Source organism: Canis lupus, chromosome 17 (genome assembly GCF_003254725.2).
Source record: "Canis lupus dingo isolate Sandy chromosome 17, ASM325472v2, whole genome shotgun sequence".
Lineage (NCBI taxonomy): Eukaryota > Metazoa > Chordata > Mammalia > Carnivora > Canidae > Canis > Canis lupus.
The window spans coordinates 36,076,959-36,103,334 of record NC_064259.1 but is presented as its reverse complement, the minus strand read 5'-3'; the positions used below and the strand labels follow the sequence as shown (position 1 = coordinate 36,103,334).

The following is a 26,376-nucleotide window of genomic DNA, read 5'->3' as shown; positions in this document are numbered from 1 at the left end:
AAGAGATTATTTCTCAACATTCATGTTTCCCTTGCATTGATGTTGTGAACATCCCTTCTTCTCCAAGGCCAGTAGTAGAATCCAGTTATGTTTCCAGGATCTTGCTACTTGGAATTAAATTCTTTCTTTTTTTTTTTTTTAAGATTTTATTTATTTATTCATGAGAGACACACAGAGAAAGGCAAAGACATAGGCAGAGGGAGAAGCAGGCTCCTTGTGGGGAGCCCGGTGTGGGACTCGATCCCAGGACCCCAGGATCATGACTTAAGCCAAAGGCAGACACTCAACCACTGAGCCACCTAGATGCCCCAGTTCTTTCTGAGAAACATAGGAGATATTGCAAAGGATGAGAGCCTTGTTCTGTAGTGCTCTATAGGAGGGAATGAAGGAAGGAGCACTGAGAGCAGGGGAAGAAATCAAGCTGCTGCCAAAATAAATACCAGAGAAAGCCCCCAGGCTCCTGGATGGAGAGAATTTCCTTGAGCTCTCCGCCAAGACCCAAGGAACAACTTAATGCATTGAAGCAAATCATATAAAAAGCCTACACAGGTTTCCCTTTGAATTTAAAAACTAGGTTGAATCTAGAGTAAGAAATATTTTCCTTGCCGTGTAAATAACTTCTGATGGGGTTGTGTCCCCATTGCATGGAAGTGCTGTAGAACCTGCCTCCTAGGGATCCCTGGGTGGCGCAGCGGTTTGGTGCCTGCCTTTGGCCCAGGGCGTGATCCTGGAGACCCGGGATCGAATCCCACGTCGGGCTCCCGGTGCATGGAGCCTGCTTCTCCCTCTGCCTGTGTCTCTGCCTCTCTCTCTCTGTGTGACTATCATAAATAAATAAAAATTAAAAAAAAAAAAGAACCTACCTCCTAACCATTTAAGTGTATCCTTCCTGCCCTTTCCAAGGTGAGGGTAGGGGGCAAGCTCAAGCCTGGAGCCCCGACCCAGACACCCACTCTGACATTCACCCTTGGCCTTGCCCACCCTCTCTTCTACCCGTGGCCATCCCTACCAGCCCACATATTTTCTATCTCGATTTTGCAAAATCCTTTTTTCCTGACCTCTCTAATAGAAAAGTAGAATTTGGCAAACAAGCACCTGTTGGCACAAACCTTTCGAATAATAGACTTACTTTAGACTAAAGCATACAATGGGTCTTATAGTTTGCCTTAGGCCACCATTTAAATGACTTGGATAATGAAATGGAAAACCAGATGGACTAGAATAAGCATCTTATCTGCATTGAATGGCAAAGAATGATCCTTCTTTGCCTCTCAAACAGCCACAATCATTGTTTCCATGACCTATGAAGCTGATGCTGAAATCAGCTCTTGCTTCTGCATCAGTTCATAAATTATTAGGGAAATTGGTGAGATTTTGCTTTTGCTGTCAGTCTGTTCATTTGACTTGTAACTTCTGGCCTTAACGCATCACATTACTGTGTACTTTAGTTGAACACAGTAATAAATAAAACATTTGTTTAATTTTAGACCCAAAGATAAATCTTGGGAGCTGTTAAATACTCTTCTAACTTAATAAGGTCTCCCAGGAAAGAATTTGCCTTCAGTAAATCACAGAACTGGGTCTACAGGCCATCCAAGTAAAATTACCAATGCTCTAAACACGATTGGCTGAGTTGATAGTTTGTCATTTTTCCCCCCTTGTCTCTACCTGTGTATTTTGTTCAGTATCTATTGAGGCTCAAGGTGCTTTAGAACAGAACAGTAAGAAACAGTGTCTGTTATTCAACCATTCATTCACCCATCTATCCATCTATCCAGTCATTCATCATCTATTGAGTACCTACTATGTGCCAGACTGTGTCAGGCATTCTATTCAAGAGCAATATTTCAGTGAGGATGGTGTGGGCAAAGACATACAATAAAAGGCTTAGAGAATAGACACTAACTTGAATATTAATCCAAGAAAATTGTTTGGCGGATGTATTAGTTACCTAAAACAGGTTTAAAGGAGCACCTGGTGGCTAAGTGGTTGAGCATCTGCCTTTGGCTTGGGTCATGATCCTGGGGTCCTGGGATCAAGTCCTGCATGAGGCTTCCTGCAGGGAGCCTGCTTCTCCCTCTGCCTGTGTCTCTTCCTTTCTCCCTGTGTCCCTCATGAATTAATACATAAAATCTTAAAAAAAAAATAAAGCAGGCTTAAAACAACAAACATTTCTTATCACAGTTACGGTGGGACAAGAACCTAGACACAGCTTAAATGAACATCTTAAGCTCAACATGTCTAATACGGTTGCTGTCAAGTTGTTGGTCAGGGCTGCAGTCTCATCTGAAGGTTCAGCTGGGGCTGGTGGTGTCTGTGTCCAGATTTACTCATGTGGTTGTTGGCAGGCCTTGTTCACTCACGACATGGGCATCTCTATAGGGCTGCCTCGTGACATAAAAGCTAGTGTGAGAGCACACAAAACAAAAGCTAGTCTTTTTATACCTTAATCTCAGAAGTGCCATTCCATCCCTTCTGCCATATTCTTTGTTAAAAGTGAGTCCAGAAGTCCAGCTCAACCTCAAGGAGATGAATTATGCAGAAGTATGAATACCAGGAAGTGACATCTGGCCTTAATACATCATATTAATGTGTAGTCTAGTTGATAAATAAATAACATTAATAAATAAAACTTTTGTTTACTTTTAGACCCAGAAACAGTAAGAAACTGTTAATAAATGCTGGGATCTATCAAGTGATATTCTAACTTCATCTTACAAATAGTATTCTCCTAGGAGAGATGATGGGCTATCAGGAGATGAGAGCCATCTCAGATGCTAGCAACTATAGTGTGTCAGTTAGGAATTGGATTTAGCTGCTAAGTGGCTTAAACATATAAGCATTTATTTTTCTGACATAATGAGAAATTTAGAGGCTGATAATTATGGCCTTTGCTCAGAGGCTGGGGCTTTGTGGCTCTTCGAGTTTTTTGCTTATGACCCCAAGATCACTGCTGGAACTCCTGCCTTCATGTCTGCATTCCAGGTAGCAGAAAAGTGGGGGATGAGAGAAGAAAGAAAAAGAATACCAGCCCAGTCTCTTCCTCTTTCATTCCAGGAAGTGGAATTCCACTCAAAAAATTCAATTCACATTTCCATGACCATCCCTATCTGTAGTAAAGCCTGGGGAATATAACCTTATGAACCATTATCTTGAAGGGCTCATTGCCTCCAGCCTTTCCACCACCTCATGGCTAAAGAGACCTGCTTTACCACCATGCCTGTCCCTTTAGCTGATCTTGTGCCCACCAAGCCTATCATTGCCTTTGTTAGTAGTTGCTTTTGTGTTCTAGGAGTTTGTGTGACCAGGAAGAAGGACTTCAGTCCTGCCCCCACCTGCACGCACACGCACACTGCCCACTTTAAGCTGACAAGGAAGGCAGCATTAGACTTTTATCATTATGAATGAAGGTACAGAAGTCACAGTGCAGCCTCTTAAGTACAACTTGGGAAGCCTAATTCAGATATCGGAAACCAACTCAGGGAAGTCGATCGTGTGAAATGTACTCAAGAATGAGGTCATTCATATGTCCATTCAACAACTATCTTTTGAGTGTCTGGAGTGTGTATGGCACTGCCTGGGCCCACCAGCGTGAATAAGAGAGGCAAGTGTGTGGGCAACTTTGAGAGACATGGTTCTACCCTGCTTTGCCACGGACTTAAGTCAAAGTCCTTGAATCCTGTCTGCCTCACTTGCATCTTCCCTATAATAGTGAGTAGTTAAAAGTCAGGGTCCTAGAGCAAGATTATCTAAGTGCAAGTCCCTCCCTGCCACTTCTGCATCCCCTTGGGTGAGCTGCTGAATGTCTCTGGGTCTGTTTCTTCATTTATAAAGTGCCTGCCTTATAAAGCTGTGGGAGGATTACGTGAGAAGATGCATGTTGCTTAGCCCAGGGCTGGGGCACAGTAAAAGCTGTGTACATGTCAACTACATAGATGATAGTGCTGATGAAGATGATGGTAATGGTGACAACAATGATGATGATTGTTTCCATTTTAGAATTTGATTATACTTTCCTCACTTCTGAAGATATGCGTTTTGTCTATTTTTCCTATGGAAGAGAGAACACTTTTCCACTACAGATGGACCCCTTTGCCTCCCTGTCTCTCAGGGTAGGGGAGGTTTCAGAACAACTCTTGATTGGTGCAGATGCCCATACAATTCTATAGAAAGTAGCACCTAACTTAGGAGCATACATTTGGTCCAAAGTATTCTTTTAAAGTCGTTAACTGTCATTGTATTTTTCCAGAAATAAACAGATATAAATTGCCCATAGGTCTGCCCACTGAAGATACATTTAACTCTTAACATGACTTGCGTATAGCACTAATACAACCAACCTGAGCTCCCAGTCCTGGGAACTAGAGGGAGGTAAAGGGATAAGAAACAGGGAAGAAGAGATTGGAGGGCAGGGATGCTGAAGCAATATTTTGAAATAGAGAAGTTTATCAATGATCACCTATACCACTGGTTCTCAACGTGGGGTCCACCTCCCCATCCATCTGCTCTTCTTTTGCTGAAGCCAAGCTCACTTCCCCATGGGGAAAAGGTCAATGAAGGGACAGTGAGCTGAGAAGGCTGACCCATACCCAGTAAGAGTGCTAAGCACGTATGTATCTTTGGAGTCATTGGCTCCTTCCCAAAAAAATGCTTGTGAACTCAAATTGAGTTGTAATTGTCAACATTTAAGGGAGTTTGTAAAAAGTCACTATTCGGTAAACTGTATCATATGGTACAGTATGTGTCAGGCACGTGCTAGGTGCTGGAGATACAGAAGTTATCAAATAGGCAGAACCTGTTCTCATGTTGCTGTGTTTTTGGAAAAAAGATGTTTTGCTTCACAAAAGCCAAATCAGACCCCAGGGAGCCTGGCAGGGGATCCACTCTGGGGTCAATGCCAGAGACTGCTCAGCTTGCTATAGCTGCTGTCTCCCCTCATCCAAATCCAGAGCTCACTGCAGTCTCAAGCCCACTTGCTGTGCATTCCAGACATGGGTGCAAATGCTGAGTACCTTTGCTGTGAGGTGAGTGTGAGTTGAGACAACTCTTTCTTCTGGAAATTAAAAAGAGCAGTCCCACTATCTCATCTTGCAATTGCTAGCATAGTTTACTATTTTCTTCTTGTGTCTAGATTTTTCCCTGCTGCGGCTCGGGACACATCCCTAGTTCAAAGCTGGTGTGTGTTTCTGCAGGGAAGAACCTCTGGATTGGTAAGGCTGCTTAGCAGGCAAACAAAACTGGCCCTGCAAGTGGGCAGCTGAACAAGTCTGGGCATGTCCTGCCTTCCGTGACTGTCTTAGTTCTGGTTTCTGTTCAGTGGATGAGGAGCAGACCCACAACTTTGGAGTGAACTTGCCTTTGTGTACTGAAGATGTGGTGGGACAATCCCACTGAGGACCATGGAAGCTTTAGCCTGAAAATGGTCCCCACTCTAGGCTCTAGGGAGTTTTAATAATGAGGAAAATACTCACATTGTAATATTAAGTGAAATAAAGCAGTGCACACTTATGTATACAGTGTGAATACATCTATGTAAACAGACTAGAAGATTAAGGGAGAGAACAGGAATGAGCAGAAGGAAATGCTTCAAAACATTAATAGTGCTTGGCTTTAGGAAGTGGGATGAATGGTCTCTACTCCTCTGTATTGTCTAGATTATCCCCAGTGTTTATAACTTTTATAATAAAGACTGTATGAACTTTTTATATAGAAGACATACATGATTTCAAGATCTTAATACTTTCCCTGCAGTTTTAAGAACATCTGATATAAGAGTGGCAGGCACCTGGGTGGCTCAGTTGGTTAAGCATCTGCCTTCGGCTCAGGTCATGATCCTGGAATCCATCCTGTCAGGCTCCCAGCTCAGCAGTCTGCTTCTCCCTCTCTTGCTGCCACTCATCCTGCTTGTTCTCTCTCTCTCTCTTTCTCTCAAATAAATAAATAAAATCTTAAAAAAAAAAAAAAAAGAACATCTGATAAAAGAAACCCCGGTTACACTGACCAGCAGATGCTATCTTGATTAATATGTATTCTTTCACCATTAACCAGATAAATGTTAAACAGAAGCTGGTGGGAGCTGTTGTTAGTTGAGTAATCAGTGGATGAAATCACCTATGAAATGAAAACAAAGCAAAAACAATATAAAAACAAAAATTAACATTACATGAACTACATCAGAAGAAGACTACCCTCCTTGGGGCAGGTTAAGAAGCCTCCTAGGTAAAATGAAAGTATTTTACAATCATTTTTCAAGCACAAAATGAGCAGAAAGATACACAGTCTTCAATGGTGTTTTCCTTTACTGTTTTGCAGATCTGTCTAGAAACTCCAGTGTCCAGGGAGACAGCTCAAGGATGACCATCTTGCTTGAACTTGGCAAGTTCCTTGTTGCGATTTCTAACATGGAATTGTGAAATCATCCTGTTGGAAACTGTGAGTGCCTTGATCAATTTTTTAAAAATCGTCATATTTTAAAATATTCATATGTTTGTTGTAGACAATAGTATTCTCTCTCTCCTTCCTTTCTTCCTTCCTTCCTTCTTTCCTTCCTTCCTTCCTTCCTTCCTTCCTTCCTTCCTTCCTTCCTTCTTTCTTTCTTTCTTTCTTTCTTTCTTTCTTTCTTTCTTTCTTCTTCCTTTTTTTCAGTACACTGCTGTTCATTCAGTCATCCAGTGACAAACATTTTGGTCACCTGTAGGAGTGTGCATGTGGGTATGGCAGGATTTTTCCATCAAGACCTTTCAGTCTTGTGGGAGGGGTAAAGGATTATACTAAAATATGAAAGCAAAACAGGGAGCAGTTGGCCGCCTCACTCCTGTGCACACCCTGTCCCTTCCCTGGCTCAGTTCCTCTGTGTGCCAATAACATCTTCCATATATGTAGGATTATGCCTCTCCATTGGGAACATGGACCCATTCTTTCCTTATGTCATAGATCAGATGCTATGGGAGGGCATTGATGGCTCATCCTGGACCCATACTGTGGCAGACACTGCTAGTTGCCAACTGAGATCCCTTTTCCCTTTCTTGCTTAATTCAAAAACACATTGTATTTCAGGTGACAAAGTGTCCAGTGGAAAGACTACATTTCTGAGACTAGATTGTAGCTAGGAGAGGTCCGTGTGACTTAGTTCTACATGTGGAATTCTTACGTAGGATTTTCAGTGAGAATTCATAGTGGTGGGGCTGGGAGTGGTGTTATGCACTTTCCCCATCTTCCATCACTTCTTCCTACTGTTCATCTGGGGAATGTGGACTTGCTAGCTGGAGTTCCAGCAGCCATCTTGGACCCAGAAGTCACGTGGAGGTTGAAAGCCATTCTCCATGGTTAATCAGAAAGATAGGTGCCCCCATGCCTAGTGAACTTTGGGGCTGCCACTTCAGCCTGTGGTCCCTGTGCCAGACTCCTTTTACCTGAGACAGAAACAAAGTCCCAACTTAAGCCATTGTTACTTTTTTCAGAAACATGCACCCAGACCAAATCCTAGTTGATGTACTTGCCCAACTGTGTGACAGGTGGTGAGGCACGCTAGAATGATAGAACTACCAGTACCACATGAAAGGGGAAGGGGAGGGTCCACCAGGAAAGGGGGCTGTTAGGTAAAGTGACAGCATATCTACTCCAGAGTGCTGCCACTTGCTGAGGGCTTACTAAAGGCCCAACCAGCCCTCTGCTAAGTACTCCACCTGCATCATTATTGAATCCACACCAACATGGTGTGACAAGACTCTCCTATGACCACAGTTATTCTCAGTTTACAAATGAGGGAACAGAAGCCCAGAATGGTCACTTTCTCAATACCACTTAGTTGGGAGGTAGGTTCCAATCTGGGTCTGTTGGACCGAGACACAAACCTTTGCACCCTACACAGACCCCAAGAAGCTGTGTATATGTGGAAGCTGAAGAGTGGGTTAATCAGATCTGTGGCTTTGTCTCATCACAAAAGTGAAAGAAGCAGTTCAGAGAAGGGAGTGGTGCATGGCAAGCTGGAGACAGGAAGACATGGGCAGACCCTGCCATACCATTGCTCCTGCAGTGTGGGTGGGCAGTGCCTCTGGGTAAGGTTGGGGTGAGGGAGCCTCAGGCCAAAATGCTTTCCATGTCAGTTCTCCCAAGCCTTCACTGGGGTCGATCCCTATTACATATGATATTTAACTTGGAAGTTTCCATAAAGAGCCATTCTAAATTAAATGAACTTTCTTAAGTTCATGTTTGATTAACAACATTAATGACCCATCTGTGGCCATTAGGAAGTGTGCTCATATTTTTTCAATACAGTTCAAATTTTCCAATTGACTATCAATCGGAGAAGGACAAACATTATATGGTCTCATTCATTTGGGGAATATAAATAATAGTGAAAGGGAATAGAGGGGAAGGGAGAAGAAATGGGTGGGAAATATCAGAAAGGGAGACAGAACATGAGAGACTCCTAACTCTGGGAAACGAACTAGGGGTGGTGGAAGGGGAGGAGGGCGGGAGGTGGGGGTGACTGGGTGGCGGGCACTGAGGGAGGCACTTGACGGGATGAGCACTGGGTGTTATTCTGTTTGTTGGCAAATTGAACACCAATAAAAAATAAATTTATTATTTAAAAAAATACAGTTCAAATTTTCGATTATGAGCTTTTTCAAAGGGAAAACTCAGATTGCTTGAGGCATATGTGTCCATGAAGTGAAAATTGAGAAGCTAATACTACTGCTAAAAAAAAAAAAACAAAAAAAAATCACTGGGCTCCAAATCAAGACGTATAGCAGCAGAATAGGCTCCCCCGATCTCTTGGAAGTTTTCAGCAGACCAAAGAATTATTTGGACATTAAGAGTTTTGTTTGGTTTTTGTTTTTCCAGTTATCAAGCCTAAGAAACTTCCCAGTTACACCAAACCATGCAAAATGATGAAGACTATCATCCTCCATTGTTTACAATGGAGAGAAGCCATTCATAAGTTCTTCTTATTAGCCAAGAATGGGAAATTTGATAGCCTTGACTCCTAATAATTTTGCTTTATGTTTTTCTTGTTAACATTTCAATATAGTCTGTCTTCACCAAACCAGAAACAGCTGATGCAGACAATAACTCAGAACATTATTTTTTTTTTTTTTTTATAATTTTTTTATTTTTTTTTTATTTTTTTTTTTATTGGTGTTCAATTTACTAACATACAGAATAACACCCAGTGCCCGTCACCCATTCACTCCCACCCCCCGCCCTCCTCCCCTTCCACCACCCCTAGTTCGTTTCCCAGAGTTAGCAGTCTTTACGTTCTGTCTCCCTTTCTGATATTTCCCACACATTTCTTCTCCCTTCCCTTATTTTCCCTTTCACTATTATTTATATTCCCCAAATGAATGAGAACATATAATGTTTGTCCTTCTCCGACTGACTTACTTCACTCAGCATAATACCTTCCAGTTCCATCCACGTTGAAGCAAATGGTGGGTATTTGTCATTTCTAATAGCTGAGTAATATTCCATTGTATACATAAACCACATCTTCTTTATCCATTCATCTTTCGTTGGACACCGAGGCTCCTTCCACAGTTTGGCTATAGTGGCCATTGCTGCTAGAAACATCGGGGTGCAGGTGTCCCGGCGTTTCATTGCATTTGTATCTTTGGGGTAAATCCCCAACAGTGCAATTGCTGGGTCGTAGGGCAGGTCTATTTTTAACTGTTTGAGGAACCTCCACACAGTTTTCCAGAGTGGCTGCACCAGTTCACATTCCCACCAACAGTGTAAGAGGGTTCCCTTTTCTCCGCATCCTCTCCAACATTTGTTGTTTCCTGCCTTGTTAATTTTCCCCATTCTCACTGGTGTGAGGTGGTATCTCATTGTAGTTTTGATTTGTATTTCCCTGATGGCAAGTGATGCAGAGCATTTTCTCATATGCATGTTGGCCATGTCTATGTCTTCCTCTGTGAGATTTCTGTTCATGTCTTTTGCCCATTTCATGATTGGATTGTTTGCTTCTTTGGTGTTGAGTTTAATAAGTTCTTTATAGATCTTGGAAACTAGCCCTTTATCTGATATGTCATTTGCAAATATCTTCTCCCATTCTGTAGGTTGTCTTTGAGTTTTGTTGACTGTATCCTTTGCTGTGCAAAAGCTTCTTATCTTGATGAAGTCCCAATAGTTCATTTTTGCTTTTGTTTCTTTTGCCTTTGTGGATGTATCTTGCAAGAAGTTACTATGGCCGAGTTCAAAAAGGGTGTTGCCTGTGTTCTTCTCTAGGATTTTGATGGAATCTTGTCTCACATTTAGATCTTTCATCCATTTTGAGTTTATCTTTGTGTATGGTGAAAGAGAGTGGTCTAGTTTCATTCTTCTGCATGTGGATGTCCAATTTTCCCAGCACCATTTATTGAAGAGACTGTCTTTCTTCCAATGGATAGTCTTTCCTCCTTTATCGAATATTAGTTGCCCATAAAGTTCAGGGTCCACTTCTGGATTCTCTATTCTGTTCCACTGATCTATGTGTCTGTTTTTGTGCCAGTACCACACTGTCTTGATGACCACAGCTTTGTAGTACAACCTGAAATCTGGCATTGTGATGCCCCCAGATATGGTTTTCTTTTTTAAAATTCCCCTGGCTATTCGGGGTCTTTTCTGATTCCACACAAATCTTAAAATAATTTGTTCTAACTCTCTGAAGAAAGTCCATGGTATTTTGATAGGGATTGCATTAAACGTGTATATTGCCCTGGGTAACATTGACATTTTCACAATATTAATTCTGCCAATCCATGAGCATGGAATATTTTTCCATCTCTTTGTGTCTTCCTCAATTTCTTTCAGAAGTGTTCTATAGTTTTGAGGGTATAGATCCTTTACATCTTTGGTGAGGTTTATTCCTAGGTATCTTATGCTTTTGGGTGCAATTGTAAATGGGATTGACTCCTTAATTTCTCTTTCTTCAGTCTCATTGTTAGTGTATAGAAATGCCACTGACTTCTGGGCATTGATTTTGTATCCTGCCACGCTACCGAATTGCTGTATGAGTTCTAGCAATCTTGGGGTGGAGACTTTTGGGTTTTCTATGTAGAGTATCATGTCATCGGCGAAGAGAGAGAGTTTGACTTCTTCTTTGCCAATTTGAATGCCTTTAATGTCTTTTTGTTGTCTGATTGCTGAGGCTAGGACTTCCAGTACTATGTTGAATAGCAGTGGTGAGAGTGGACATCCCTGTCTTGTTCCTGATCTTAGGGGAAAGGCTCCCAGTGCTTCCCCATTGAGAATGATATTTGCTGTGGGCTTTTCATAGATGGCTTTTAAGATGTCGAGGAATGTTCCCTCTATCCCTACACTCTGAAGAGTTTTAATCAGGAATGGATGCTGTATTTTGTCAAATGCTTTCTCTGCATCCAATGAGAGGATCATATGGTTCTTGGTTTTTCTCTTGCTGATATGATGAATCACATTGATTGTTTTACGGGTGTTGAACCAGCCTTGTGTCCCAGGGATAAATCCTACTTGGTCATGGTGAATAATTTTCTTAATGTACTGTTGGATCCTATTGGCCAGTATCTTGTTGAGAATTTTTGCATCCATGTTCATCAGGGATATTGGTCTGTAATTCTCCTTTTTGGCGGGGTCTTTGTCTGGCTTTGGAATTAAGGTGATGCTGGCTTCATAGAACGAATTTGGAAGTACTCCATCTCTTTCTATCTTTCCAAACAGCTTTAGGAGAATAGGTATGATTTCTTCTTTAAACGTTTGATAAAATTCTCCTGGGAAGCCATCTGGCCCTGGACTCTTGTGTCTTGGGAGGTTTTTGATGACTGCTTCAATTTCCTCCCTGGTTATTGGCCTGTTCAGGTTTTCTATTTCTTCCTGTTCCAGTTTTGGTAGTTTGTGGCTTTCCAGGAATGCGTCCATTTCTTCTAGATTGCCTAATTTATTGGCATATAGCTGTTCATAATATGTTTTTAAAATCGTTTGTATTTCCTTGGTGTTGGTAGTGATCTCTCCTTTCTCATTCATGATTTTATTAATTTGAGTCTTCTCTCTCTTCTTTTTAATAAGGCTGGCTAATGGTTTATCTATCTTATTAATTCTTTCAAAGAACCAACTCCTGGTTCTGTTGATCTGTTCCACAGTTCTTCTGGTCTCGATTTCGTTGAGTTCTGCTCGAATCTTTATTAACTCCCTTCTTCTCTTGGGTGTAGGATCTATTTGCTGTTTTTTCTCTAGCTCCTTTATGTGTAAGGTTAGCTTTTGTATTTGAGTTCTTTCCAGTTTTTGAATGGATGCTTGTATTGCGATGTATTTCCCCCTTAGGACTGCTTTTGCTGCATCCCAAAGATTTTGAACGGTTGTATCTTCATTCTCATTAGTTTCCATGAATCTTTTTAATTCTTCCTTAATTTCCTGGTTGACCCTTTTATCTTTTAGCAGGATGGTCCTTAACCTCCATGTGTTTGAGGTCCTTCCAAACTTCTTGTTGTGATTTAGTTCTAATTTCAAGGCATTATGGTCCGAGAATATGCAGGGGACAATCCCAATCTTTTGGTATCGGTTCAGACCCGATTTGTGACCCAATATGTGGTCTATTCTGGAGAAAGTTCCATGTGCGCTTGAGAAGAATGTGTATTCAGTTGAGTTTGGATGTAAAGTTCTGTAGATATCTGTGAAATCCATCTGGTCCAGTGTATCATTTAAAGCTCTCGTTTCTTTGGAGATGTTTTGCTTAGAAGACCTATCGAGTATAGAAAGAGCTAGATTGAAGTCACCAAGTATAAGTGTATTATTATCTAAGTATTTCTTCACTTTGGTTAATAATTGATTTATATATTTGGCAGCTCCCACATTCGGAGCATATATATTGAGGATTGTTAAGTCCTCTTGTTGAATAGATCCTTTAAGTATGATATAGTGTCCCTCTTCATCTCTCACTACAGTCTTTGGGGTAAATTTTAGTTTATCTGATATAAGGATGGCTACCCCTGCTTTCTTTTGAGGACCATTCGAATGGTAAATGGTTCTCCAACCTTTTATTTTCAGGCTGTAGGTGTCCTTCTGTCTAAAATGAGTCTCTTGTAGACAGCAAATAGATGGGTCCTGCTTTTTTATCCAGTCTGAAACCCTGCGCCTTTTGATGGGGTCATTAAGCCCGTTCACATTCAGAGTTACTATTGAGAGATATGAGTTTAGTGTCATCATGATATCTATTCAGTCTTTGTTTTTGTGGACTGTTCCACTGAACTTCTTCTTAAAGGGGAATTTTAAGAGGCCCCCTTAAAATTTCTTGCAGAGCTGGTTTGGAGGTCACATATTCTTTTAGTTGCTGCCTGTCTTGGAAGCTCTTTATCTCTCCTTCCATTTTGAATGAGAGCCTTGCTGGATAAAGTATTCTTGGTTGCATGTTCTTCTCATTTAGGACCCTGAATATATCCTGCCAGCCCTTTCTGGCCTGCCAGGTCTCTGTGGAGAGGTCTGCTGTTACCCTAATACTCCTCCCCATAAAAGTCAGGGATTTCTTGTCTCTTGCTGCTTTAAGGATCTTCTCCTTATCTTTGGAATTTGCAAGCTTCACAATTAAATGTCGAGGTGTTGAACGGTTTTTATTGATTTTAGGGGGGGATCTCTCTATTTCCTGGATCTGAATGCCTGTTTCCCTTCCCAGATTAGGAAAGTTTTCAGCTAGAATTTGTTCAAATACATATTCTGGCCCTCTGTCCCTTTCGGCGCCCTCGGGAACCCCAATTAAACGTAGGTTTTTCTTCCTCAGGCTGTCGTTTATTTCCCTTAATCTATCTTCATGGTCTTTTAATTGTTTGTCTGTTTTTTCCTCAGTTTCCCTCTTTGCTATCAACTTGTCTTCTAGGTCACTCACTCGTTCTTCCACCTCGTTAACCCTCGTCGTTAGGACTTCTAGTTTGGATTGCATCTCATTCAATTGATTTTTAATTTCTGCCTGATTAGCTCTAAATTCTGCAGTCATGAAGTCTCTTGAGTCCTTTATACTTTTTTCTAGAGCCACCAGTAGCTGTATAATAGTGCTTCTGAATTGGCTTTCTGACATTGAATTGTAATCCAGATTTTGTAACTCTGTGGGAGAGAGGACTGTTTCTGATTCTTTCTTTTGAGGTGAGGTTTTCCTTCTAGTCATTTTGCTCAGTGCAGAGTGGCCAAAAGCAAGTTGTATTGGGAAAAAGAGAAAAAGAGAGGAGAGAAAGAAGGAAAGAAAAGAGAAAGAGAAAAAAAAAAGGGAAGAAAAAGAAAAAAAAAAAAAAACAAAAAAAAAAAAAAAGAAAAAGAAAAAGAGAAAGAAAAAGAAAGGAGAAAAAAAGGGGGTGGGGGAAGGAAACAAATCAAAAAGCAAAACAAAACAAAAACAAAAACAAAAACAAAAACAAACAAACAAAAAAAGAACCACCGGGGAGTATCTTCTGATTCTGTGTTCTTTAAGTCCCTTGGCTTCTCCTGGAAGTTGTCCGTCTAGCTGGTGTTCTGGGGGAGGGGCCTGTTGTGCTGATTTTCAGGTGTTAGCATTGGGGGAGCTGCTGTGCCCCTGCCTGGTGCAGGGCTCGGTGGGGGTTGTTTACCCCGTGAGGCCGCAGGAGGAACAGCCCCAGTGGCGGGGCAGCTCTGGAAACCTGGATTCAGCTCCGGCAGGAACTCCGTCTGCAGGGCCTGGAGGCTCCGGGCCGGGCCGCTGATCTGCTCAGCTGGGGCAGGAGCGTCCTCGCTGTCCTGGGCCCTCCCGGCCTCTGCCTGTCCCGGGGGGAGGCCGGATCCTGGGCTGTGTCCCGGCGCCCTGTGCTCTGGAGCCTGCGCTGTTGGATTCGCGCTCCCGGGCCGCGCAACCCCCTCCGCGGAGCCTCCGCCCGAGCCCCTCCGAGCTGCTCCTGGAACCGCGCAGCCCCCTCCGCACGGAGCCTCTTCCTCTGCCCGAGCCCCTCCGAGCTGTTCCCGGGGCCGCGCAGCCCCCTCCGCGGAGCCGCCGCCCGAGCCCCTTCAGCTGCTCCGGGTCCCGCCGGGTCCCGCCGTGCGCGCTGCAGCCCTTAGGGAGCTCGGCGCACTCTCCTGGGCGCGCAGTTGCTGTTACTGTCCCGGGGAGCCCGAGGGCATCCCCGCCCTCCTGGGTCCTGCTCCAACTCCCCGCGAGCCCCTTTCCGCCCGGGAAGGTCGTGCAGCTCCTGCGTCTCCGGGACGGGGCTCTCCTGTCCTGGGGACACTCGCCCCGGCCTCAGCCCGGCTCCTCGCGGGGCCCCTCCCCCTTGGAGGCCTTTGTTCCTTTATTTCTTTTTCCCCGTCTTCCTACCTTGATAGAAGCGCGAACTCTTCTCACTGTAGCATTCCAGCTGGTCTCTCTTTAAATCTCAGGCCGAATTCATAGATTTTCAGGATAATTTGAAGGTTTTCTAGGTAGTTTGGTGGAGACAGGTGATTTGGAGACCCTGCTCTTCCGCCATCTTGCTCCTCCCCCCCCAACTCAGAACATTATTAACGGGTTTGCCAGGACTAAATAATATCATGGGAAGTTGAACAGTTACTCATGGATGACGCACTCTTTACAAGCACTCATCTAACACCAGGCTATAATGCTTTCTCCATTTGAGCACCAATTCTCTTGGTTTTCCTCCAACCTCACTGGCCAAGGATGCTCAGATCCCTTCCTGTGTTTATATGATCTCTCTCCCTCTCTATGTCTCAGCCAGAGCATATCTTTAACTCCATCTCTAGAACATTAACTCTCAAATCTGCCTCCAATGTTGACATTTTCCCAGAATTCCAGGCCTACTCGACATCTCCACATGGCTGCCTGATACGCACATCCAAATGAAGGCGACCAAAACAGAACCCACGATTTTACCCTCCCCTAGACTGCCTCCTTTTGCACCACACAGTTGGTCAAACTAAAAATCTCAGGGTTATGCTTGATTAATGTGTCTCTCTCTCTCACTACCCCCAAGCCCAAACCATTCATCAGCATTACTTCTCAAACCTTTTTCTAGTAGGTCCCCACCTCTCCATCCCTGCTGTCATCATCAGACCAGACCCAAAGGGACACACTGGACTTCAGTTTCCACCTCGTCCTACATGAGTGATTTACACTTAGCAGTAAGAGCTAGTCTTAGAAAATTCAAATTGGACCATGTCATTCTCCTGTTTAAAACCATCAGTGCAGGGCACCCAGGTGGCTCAGTGGTTGAGCATCTGTGTTTAGCTTGGGCTGTGATCCTGGAGTCCTGGGATTGAGTCCCACATCAGGTTCCCCACAGGCAGCCTGCTTCTCCCTCTGCCTATGTCTCTGCTTCTGTGTTTCTCATGAATAAATAAATAAATAAATAAATAAATAAATAAATAAATAAAATCTTTAAAAAATAAAAAAATAATAAAACTCTCAGTGCCTCCTCATTGCACTTAGCATAACATCTGAGCTCCTTTCCTGCCCCCTCCCTGGCCCATCTTCTCTTCCTGTTGCTGACCAAGCATCAGCCATGGTGGCCTCTTTTGTGTCCTGTGGCACCTCAGACTCCTTTTGGTTTGAGGGGGCCTGGGCATTAGCTGATTCTTCATCCTAGAATGCTGCTGGCTGGCTCCTAGCTGTCATACAATTCTTCAATTCAATGACATCTCTTCAGAGTGACCTATCTAGATGGCCTGCTCATCTCAAGTAGTTTTCTCTTTCCTATGCTAATTTTTTCACAGTTCATGTCACTAGCTTGTATTTTTCTTGTGCCCTTATTTTCTGTCTCTTTGCATTAGAACATAAGCTTCATGAGAATAGGGCCCTTTTCTGTGTCTTTCCCAGTCAGGCCCAGGGCCTTCCTCAGGGCTTAGCATTTGGAAGGCATTCATTAAATGTTTGTTGGATGGTTGAGTTCCAAACTTCTTGCATTTTGCTCCATGCAGTCTGCTATCTTCTCTCTTATAGTCTCTTTGTTAAGTAATGTTTTGTAATCCTGCAGCTCATTCAGAGTCACTGAGTTTTATAAGATGCTGCATATTTAGTATTTGATTCATTCATTTAAAATTCTAGACTTTTGGTTTTTTTAAGATTTTATTTATGAGAGACACAGAGAGAGAGAGAGAGAGAGAGAGAGGCAGAGACACAGGAAGAGGGAGAAGCAGGCTCCCTATGGGGATCCCCATGTGGGACTTGATCCCAGACTCCAGGATCACGCCCTGAGCCAAAGGCAGACACTCAATCTCTGAGCCACCCAGGTGTCCCTAAAATTCTAGACTTTTGATTATATCCCATGACTCAAATATTGTATTGAAAGGAAAACTTTCAAATAATGAACCACACATACCTGGCATTTTACCAAGTCAACGGCATTTATGAATAATAGCAGATACTTAGAAATCATCCTGATTATGTAAGCATTTAACATTTATTAACTTTTAATTCTCATGTAGCTCTGTGAAGTTGGAACTGTTTTTGCCTTCATGTGCAAATGGGCTGAGTGTATTAGTTTTCTAATGCTAAGTGAGTGCCTTGAATGGCTCCCCTTTATTAGTTCATAGTTCTGTTGGTCAGAAGTCTGAGTTCTCTGGGTTCTACACACAGGCTCTCACCCATTGAAATGATGGTGTCATCAGGGCTGAGCTCTTATCTGAAGCCTTTCAGTGAAAATCCACTTCAATGTTCATCCGAGTTGTTGGCAGAGTCCAGTTCCTTGTGGCTGTAGAGCTGAGGTCCCTGTTTCTTTGCTGGATCTCAGCTCAGAAAGACTGCCCTCAGCCTGGGCATTCTTGTGCTTTGAGTCTCTGACTTCTTCTGCTTGCAGCCAAGAAAAAAATCTCTGCTTTTAAAGGGATTACCTAACGGCTCCTGGGTAGCTCAGTTGGTTAAGCATCTGACTTTGGCTCAGGTCATGATCTCAGGGTCCTAGGATTGAGCCCCATGTTGAGCAGGGAACCTGCTGCTTTTGCTCCCCCTGCTTCTGCTCTCTTTCTCTCTCTCTGTCAAATAAATAAAGTCTTTAAAAATAAAAATAAAAAAGCTTACCTGACAAGGACAGGCCCACCTTTATCTTATGGTCAATGGACGTGACCTTAATTACATCCCTTCCAGAAGATCTCTTCCCAGAAGTACTTAATGTTGGACTAAATAACCAGTAATAAGAATATCATTACTCTGCAAAAATGAGTTGCCCAAATTGCAATCCATGCTCACAAATGATTTTAATTAGAAAAAGTTCTAGAAATACCATATCAAGTGTTTAGTTTTTCCTTTTTTTTTTCTTTTTTACCACCTGGCAGTGACAGGAACAGCACTGAGATTGTCAGTTTAAGTCTAAGATGGTGCTTTTTAGGGGTAAAAGATGAGGTGCCAGGACTGACCTTGAGCAGTTGTATGATACAGCTCCTGGCTCTGTCGTGGTGTTGGCAGAAGCGCATCTTGTTCCAAGTGAATGAATCAGACACATGAGAATATGATTTATTTGAGTTGATGTTTCCAAGAGATGAGTGTCTGTGTCTGAGGAAGACAGCCACTACTCTATACATCTGCCTGAACTTTGCCTTGGAAAGGCCCTGGGTGCCCATACTCCCTGCAGTATAGATCAGAAGTCAGAGCTCCAGTTCCCCATGGCCAGAGTTTCTAGCTGGCATTCAGAAATAGCCCTCTGCACTGCATGTAGGCTGCTATTTCTTAGAAAGCTGATGCCCACAAGGTTGTTGGTCCATGCCATCAGCCATGATATCCTCAGTTCTGAGGTTCCTTCATATTTTAATTCACAAGAGAAATAGATGCAAACTTGAGAATCTGGATTCTTTTTGCACCTATTATTTACTAATTTGTCAGATGTCACCTCAAGCCATGGTGTGAATCATTGCCAACCATAAGGCTGAAAGTGGAGTATGCTTTTGTTGAGATTATTTGGTCCACCAATTCCAACCCCAACATGCCTGAATACCTGAGGAGTCCAGAATTAGCACAAACGATCTTTGTGTGCAAACCATTGCATTGTGTGTATTTTATTGTTCTTAAGAATCATGTGTGGCTTTTATCAGACCCCCAAAGTGGTCTTTGTGCACCCAAAGTTAAGAACAATTGGTCTAATCTAACCCTTTTCAAATGCAGAACTAAGTACCTTCTTGAGGATCCTGAATAGGTGACCAGTTAGTCACTGTATGAAAAATTCAAGGGACAAGGACATTCAGGATGTTTGCTGAAGGATGGATGCAGTGGTAGGGTGGCTTGTCCCAGCTTGAAAGAGCTAATTTGTGCCTTTCTTCCCAACTAACTTTCAGTCACATCATGTTGGTAGCTTGAAATTAGCACTAGAGGGAGAGTTTATATCAGAGAAGTCAATAAACACTACAAATCAGGGCTTGTTGTATTCATTTATATTTGGAAAGCCTATTAGCACACTGTTAGGTGGACATAAGGAAGATGGAGGGGATGACAGACAGGAAAGCCCAGGACTCCTATTTCCATGACTGGGAGCATGAAGGTGCTGGCAGTGCCTATGGGGCCTTGCAGAATGACTATGACAACTGCTTGTGTCAGCCCAGGAGAATGGTCCTGTGGGCTAGGATGTGGAGTCTTTTTTTTTTTTTAATTGAAATTTGATTTGCCAACATAGAGTATAACACCCAGTGCTCATCCCACCAAGTGCCCTCCTTAGTGCTCGCCACCCAGTTACCCCATCCCCCCACCCACCTCCCCTTCCACAACCTTTTGTTCATTTCCCAGAGTTAGGAGTCCCATTCTAATTTTTCCCACTCAGTTCCCCTCCTTTCCCTTATAATCCCTTTCACTATTTCTTATATTTCCCATATGAGTAAAACAATATTATGATTGTCCTCTGATTGACTTACTTCACTCAGCATAATACCTTCCAGTTCCATCCATGTGGAAGCAAATGGTGGGTATTCGTCCTTTCTAATGGCTGAGTAATATATATATATATATATATATATATATATATATATATATATATATTCTTCTTTATCTATTCATCTGTCAAAGGACATTGAGGCTCCTTCCACAGTTTGGCTATTGTGGACATTGCTGCTATAAACATTGGGGTGCAGGTGTCCCGGCATTTCACTACATCTATATCTTTGGGGTAAATACCCAGTAGTGCAATTGCTGGGTCGTAAGGTAGCTCTATTTTTAACTCTTTGAGGAACCGCCACACTGTTTTCCAGAATGACTGTACCAGTTTGCATTCCCACCAACAGGGCAAGAGGGATGTGGAGTCTTTTAATGAAACATAGAAGGGGAAATCTGGAAATCTGGACAAGGAATCTTGGCAAATAGCCCAGAGCAAAGGCAAAAGGGAGGAGAGAAAAGAATGGCCCGGAAGGAGGATGATTAGTAAACTGGAGGCATTAGGATATAACATTTGGCTCACTGAGCATAATGACATGTCATAAATCCCTTAAAGAGGGGAGGATAGGAGTGAGGGGCAATTATGTGCTTCAGCCCACAACCAGCATCCAAATCTTAAGACTAATAGGGTGAGGGCATCAAGTCTCAGTAGCTATCTGTAAAATAACACCTCTAGGATTCTTTAATTTGGGGCCTTATGAAGATGATAAAAGAACTTATTGGGAAAAACCAAAACTAGACTCTAAAATTTCTACCTCATATAGAGGAGACACCAAGCTATAAAACCTATACATGGAGAATTGAACAAATGGGGGAAACATACCATGTTCATAGACTGGAAGACTCAACATAGAAAGGATGCTAATTCTTCCCAAATTGATGATATATGGGTTTCTTGCAATTCCGTTTAAAATCCCAACAGTGGGTTAGTTTGTGGATACAGAGGGCTTGAGTCTAAAATTATATAGAAAAAAAATTTATATAGAAAGAAGCCAGAATGGCTAAAGAAATTTTGAGAAAGAAGAATAAAGGTGGAGGAATTGCACTACCTGACTTTAAGACTTACTACATAGCTACAGTAGCCAAGACTGTGTGGTATTGGGGAAGGGGTGGATACATAGATCAACAGAACAGAACAGAAAGTCCAAATACAGAGACACACAAAGAAGGCCAACTGATACTCTACAAACTTTCAAAAGCAATTCAGTGGAGGAAGGATAGTGTTTTAACCAAGGGTGTTGGAATAATTGGACATCGGGCCAAAAAAAAAGAAGAACTTTGATCAGGAAACTTGATCTAAACTGTGTACCTTGTAAAAAAAAAAAAAAACAACTTAAAATTGGTCATAGATCTAATGTAGAACACTAAAACTTTTAGAGGAAAACAAGAGAAAAATATTCAATATCTAGACCTAGCATTAGGCAAAATTTTCTTAGATATGAGACCAAAAGCATAATCCATAAAAGAAAGAAATTAATCAACTGGACTTCATTAAAATGAAGACTTTTGCTCTGTAAAAGATACTATTGAAGAGGATGAAAAGACAAACCACAGACTGGAGAAAATATTTGCAAATCATATACCTGATTTTAAAAATTACATCCATGGGGCGTCTGTATGGCTCAGTCCACTAAGCATCTGACTCTTGATTTCAGCTCAGGTCATGATCTCAGGGTTGTGAGATTGAGCCCTGCATCAGGCTCCGTACTCAGTGGGGAATCTGCTTCTCTTCCTCTTTCTCCCTCTCTCTCTCCCTCTTCCCTCTACCCCTCCCCTGCTCACACATTTTCTCTCCCTAAAATAAATAAGTCTTTAAAACAAATAAAACTTGCGTCCAAATGTATAACGGAAGGTATAACCTCAACAGTAAGGAAATAAGCAATTCAATTAAAAAGGAGGCAAGTATTTGGACAGACATATCACCAAAAAAGACACACAGTTGGCAAATGAGCACATGAAAAGACGCACAACATCATTTGTCATTACAGAGATGCAGATTAAAGCCCTGAGGAGATCCCATTACACACCCAAAAAAATGTCTGGCAGTGTCAGCTCAGTCAGTTAAGCGTTGGACTCTTCATTTTGGCTCAGTTCAGGATCTCAGGATCATGAAATCCAGCCCTGAGACAGGCTGCTCACTCAGGGCAGAGCCTGCTTAAGATTCTCTCTCTCGCTCTCCGTTTGCCCCATCCTCCCTCCTTAAAAAATACTGACAATAGCTATGCGGACAAGGGTGAGAAGCACTGGTCTCTCAGGCATGCGTTGGTGGAAATGCAAAATGGATGGTCCAGCTACTCTGGGAGACAATTCAGGCAGTTTCTTATAAAGATATACATACAGTTAACCGTATGAACCAGCAATCCCACTGTTGGGTACTTACTATGGACACATGAAAATTTCTATCCATGCAAAAACTTGTATGCAAATGTGCACAGAAACTTTATTTGTCATAGCCGAATATGTCTCTCAACAGGTGAATGGATAAATAACCTGTGGTATATCCATACAATGGAATAACACTTATAAATAAATAAAGGAATAAATATAAGCATGCACAATTTGGATGGATCTTAAGAGCGTGTGTGTGTGTGTGTGTGTGTGTGTGTGTGTTGGGGGGTATTTTGAAGCAGAGTGTACCTCTGCATTCCAAGTGCAGCCTCAATGAAGCCCACTCGGCACAGCTGGCCTCCCCCAGCTCGGGGCAAAGAGAGGCTAATCCCCATGGAAGTCAGTCCGTGGGGTCCACCCCCATGACGAGGTACACTCCATTTCATTGATATTTTCACACTAACCTCCTCTTTTTTTTTTTTTTTCTTCACACTAACCTCCTCTTGAGGAAGCTAGGCTTCATCCACCATCCAACCTGTGCCACCGTAGACACTGCTCTCTCGTGTTTTTCTTCCTCTCTTGCAAACACATGCATCTTCTTCTTTTTCCAAATCCTGCCTCTTCTATCCCTCTCAGCCATCCTCATTACCTTAGTGAAAAACACCACCTCTTCATCAGAGGGGACTTTTATTTATTTTTTTTTTAATTTTTTATTTATTTATGATAGGCACACAGTGAGAGAGAGAGAGAGGCAGAGATATAGGCAGAGGGAGAAGCAGGCTCCATGCACCGGAAGCCCGACGTGGGATTCGATCCCGGGTCTCCAGGATCGCGCCCTGGGCCAAAGGCAGGCGCCAAACCACTGCGCCACCCAGGGATCCCCAGAGGGGACTTTTAGTTGGATTTGTAGTTGTTTCAGGTTTTTAGTTGAAAGACTGTAATCAGATACTACTTGTCATTACATTTAAAAAATTGATGTCACTTTTGCTGCAAATGATGAAAATACCAGAGCGTATGGAACATGCCCGTAGTAGCCCCTCCTCGACTGGTTGGTATCCGGTGCTGTGGAAGGGGAACCCTCCCCAGGGCCAAGGCCTGCCCTTGAGCACTAGGTTCAGTCCCTCTTCCCAATTCCACCAAATTTCCTCTGGTCCTCTCCTGTGTCATTACGATCTCCCTTTGTAGTAAGTGTTTTCTATCAGTAAGTGTCCCGGTAAATTGTTATTTCTCTTAAGAACAACAACAAAGGACATTTCTCTGGACCTCATTTCCCTCTCCAGTTCTAGCTATTTCCAGAAAGTGATGTCTCTCCTCACTGTCTTCCACCCGTCTTCCCCTTTTCTCTCTTGTCTCTTTTCAGATCTTCACCAGCTCCTCCCCACATGGACCTCCCTCACCAAATGCAAGATGCTCTCCAGCCGCCACCCCCGTGGCCACACAGCCATGCTTCCACGAGTGTTCATTCTCTCCTCTGAAAGCATTCGTGTTCACTTGTTTCCTCAGGCACTACACTCTCCTTGCTTCCCTCCCACCTGGCTGGTCCCTGGTCCCCTATCCTCCCTCACCATCCCTTTCTGCTGGCTCATTTCACCCCCTAATCTGCTAAAGCCACGGCACCCCAGGCCTCAGTTCTTGCTTGTTTTTTCTATACTCATTCGTCTGATGAGCTCATCCACCTCATGGCTATATTCCATCTAACTTAAGATGCACCATCAAGTTCAACTTCCACCATGGAAGGAAAAAAACAACAGCACTGCCAATTAAACTCTTACATCCCATCATTCTAATCACAGGTGCTCCTTTGCTCTCAGAATCCCTGGGCTGCCCTGGAATGAGTAGTAATGCTTCTCTGGGTGGGAAATGCTTCCTCTGTGGGGAAACAGGATTCAGACTCTTCTATTTTTTCCTCCCAGTTCTCTTTACCACCCAGCCTGTGGGATCCCTATATGGTCTTGGGGAGGTATCACCTGGTAGGTACTATAATGAGCCCCGCCACATAGGATTGTGCATATCATGGACTATGTAAATTTACTCTCTGGGGTTGCACAGTGTACAACCTATACAACTATATATTGTTGTCTGAGTTCACCCAATTTTCCATATTTTTTTTCTTTCCTCATAATACCCTTTCCTAAACTTCAGAAACTTCAGAGTAAGACTGAGATTCTTGAGTTTTGGGCATTCTTCCCTGTCATCCCTGAGACAATGGCCATAGTCCTGGGCTTTGCTCCATTGGGCACCCCTTACCCTATCAATGTGAGTAAAAGTAGCCAGGCTGTAGCTGGCATAGATGTGAGAGCCCATCCTGGAATCAGTCATGGTGACAAGGGATGACATTCCCTTGTTTTGCTTAGTCTAATCAAAGCTCTGCCCTGGGTATGGAGTCAACCAAGTGTCAAGACTATGACTAACAGGGGAGGGATAAGATGAACGGGGGGCATCATGGATCTACTCCATGAGGTCAAAGCCAGGGGAGATATGTGGGAGATGGAAGTGACTGGAGCCTGTGTTGAGGCCCATAGACAGGAAAGGAGAGAAGAGGCTTATATTTGATTAAGAACAAAATCCTAGGAAAGAAGTGAGGATAGAGTGAAGGGTGGTGCTGGATTTGCAAGAAGGGAATAATGGATTCTCTCCTGAGCAAGAGGGTAGTGGGGAGACCTGTTTGCTCGAATAATGGAAGGATCATGAAGGACATTCCCTGATGCACTCATGTCCCTGATCGAGAATAGTGCTGTCTGTCCAGGCATTGGTGGCATGTACTTCTTGGGATGTGCTGGTGGGTAATTCTAACTCACTCTCTCCATCAGTGGGAACTCTTAATGTTGTAAGGGATAGGTCACTCCAAGGCTCAGATTTTGATTTACCATTCAAACAATTAGAAAACACATCTCCCTTACACACATTTGCAGAATTTGGGAGACTATACCATGATGTGAAAGGATGTGTGTGTAAAAAGTATTTGAAAAGCCTTTTGTGGGAATTCCACATGGCCTGAGGGTTAGGAATGTGGGCTCTGACACCAGGCAGCCTGAGTGCACATCTGGGCCCTGCAACCTTGGGCAGGTTCCTGGCTCTCTCTGGGCCTCAGTTTCCTTGCTAGAAAGTGGGGATGACCTTACTCAGATTTTGAGGATCAGAGATTGTGAATACCTGTGCATGTTTAGGAGAATTACTAACATATAACAAATACTCTTCAATGTAAGTCATCAATATTTATGAGAATCCCATGACATGCTAGAATGCACTGTCCTCAGATTGTGCACTCTTCTGGAGTGAAACTTGTTTATTGTACTAATTCAATGAAACCTAAATTTTTACAATGCTATTTTCATTGGCAAAAGAACACGTAGACATTTAAAAATTGTTTCCATTTCACCATGTTTAGAGTGTCACCATTGTTTCCTTTCTGATGGAGTATGCAGAAATTAGCCAGTTGATAGAGAATACACTCTAGAACATTCCGTATTAACAATTATGGGAGACAGTGCTACTGATACACCTTAATGAATGTTTTATTTATGAATATGCTGGGAATGGCCTCCCCCTTCTCACTAATATTCTCTCCCTACTTCCCAGCTCAAATGAGAAGAGCTCTGGATGGAAGTGCAATCAGGAATTAAGACAGCATTCATAGGATCATTCAATGCAGCACCAAATACAGTTCCAGTGACCTTCCACGGTGACGGCCCAAATTGCTGCTTTAGGAGGAGACCCAGGTTCATGTCTGAGGCCTTGCTCTAGAATATTCCAAAAGGCTCGCTGTAACAGTGTTACTGTGGAAAACCCACGGTTGAAGTGATGAGGCCTCTGGCAGGGTCCTTCCAGCGGGAGGGTGTGGCCACCACATGGAGCCTACATTTCCCAATTATTTCAAATTTCTTTAATTTATTCCTGGTGATTTTTAAAAATTAATATTTATTTTTTAGTTCCCTCTCAGGGACTAATGAGTTGACTTAATACAAGTCTTCATAAATAAAATAAGGTCTGGCTTTCTATATATAGGACAAAAATCACAGCCTATGCCCCTGTGGACTCTTGGCATCGGTGTAGACTTCCCATGGCTGCTGGGTCCCCACCGGGTACAAGATGTCCCTTGGGGATAACACACAGCCTTGCTAAAGCCCTGTTTTCAGGCTGTTCATGAGGCTGGTGTCCCCAAGCCCCATTCTCCCCTAGAGAAAAACACAGCGATGAATTGCACAACAAAGCCATCCCTAAATTCCAGAAAACCAACAGGCTTTCCACTCTCCTGGGGG

The 26,376-nt window shown here is 42.9% G+C and overlaps 1 pseudogene; it reads left to right on the top strand.

Moving 5' to 3' along the window:
* Positions 1 to 26,376, top strand: part of LOC112664415 (NADH dehydrogenase [ubiquinone] 1 alpha subcomplex subunit 1-like) — a 273,634-nt pseudogene that overhangs the window by 70,040 nt on the left and 177,218 nt on the right.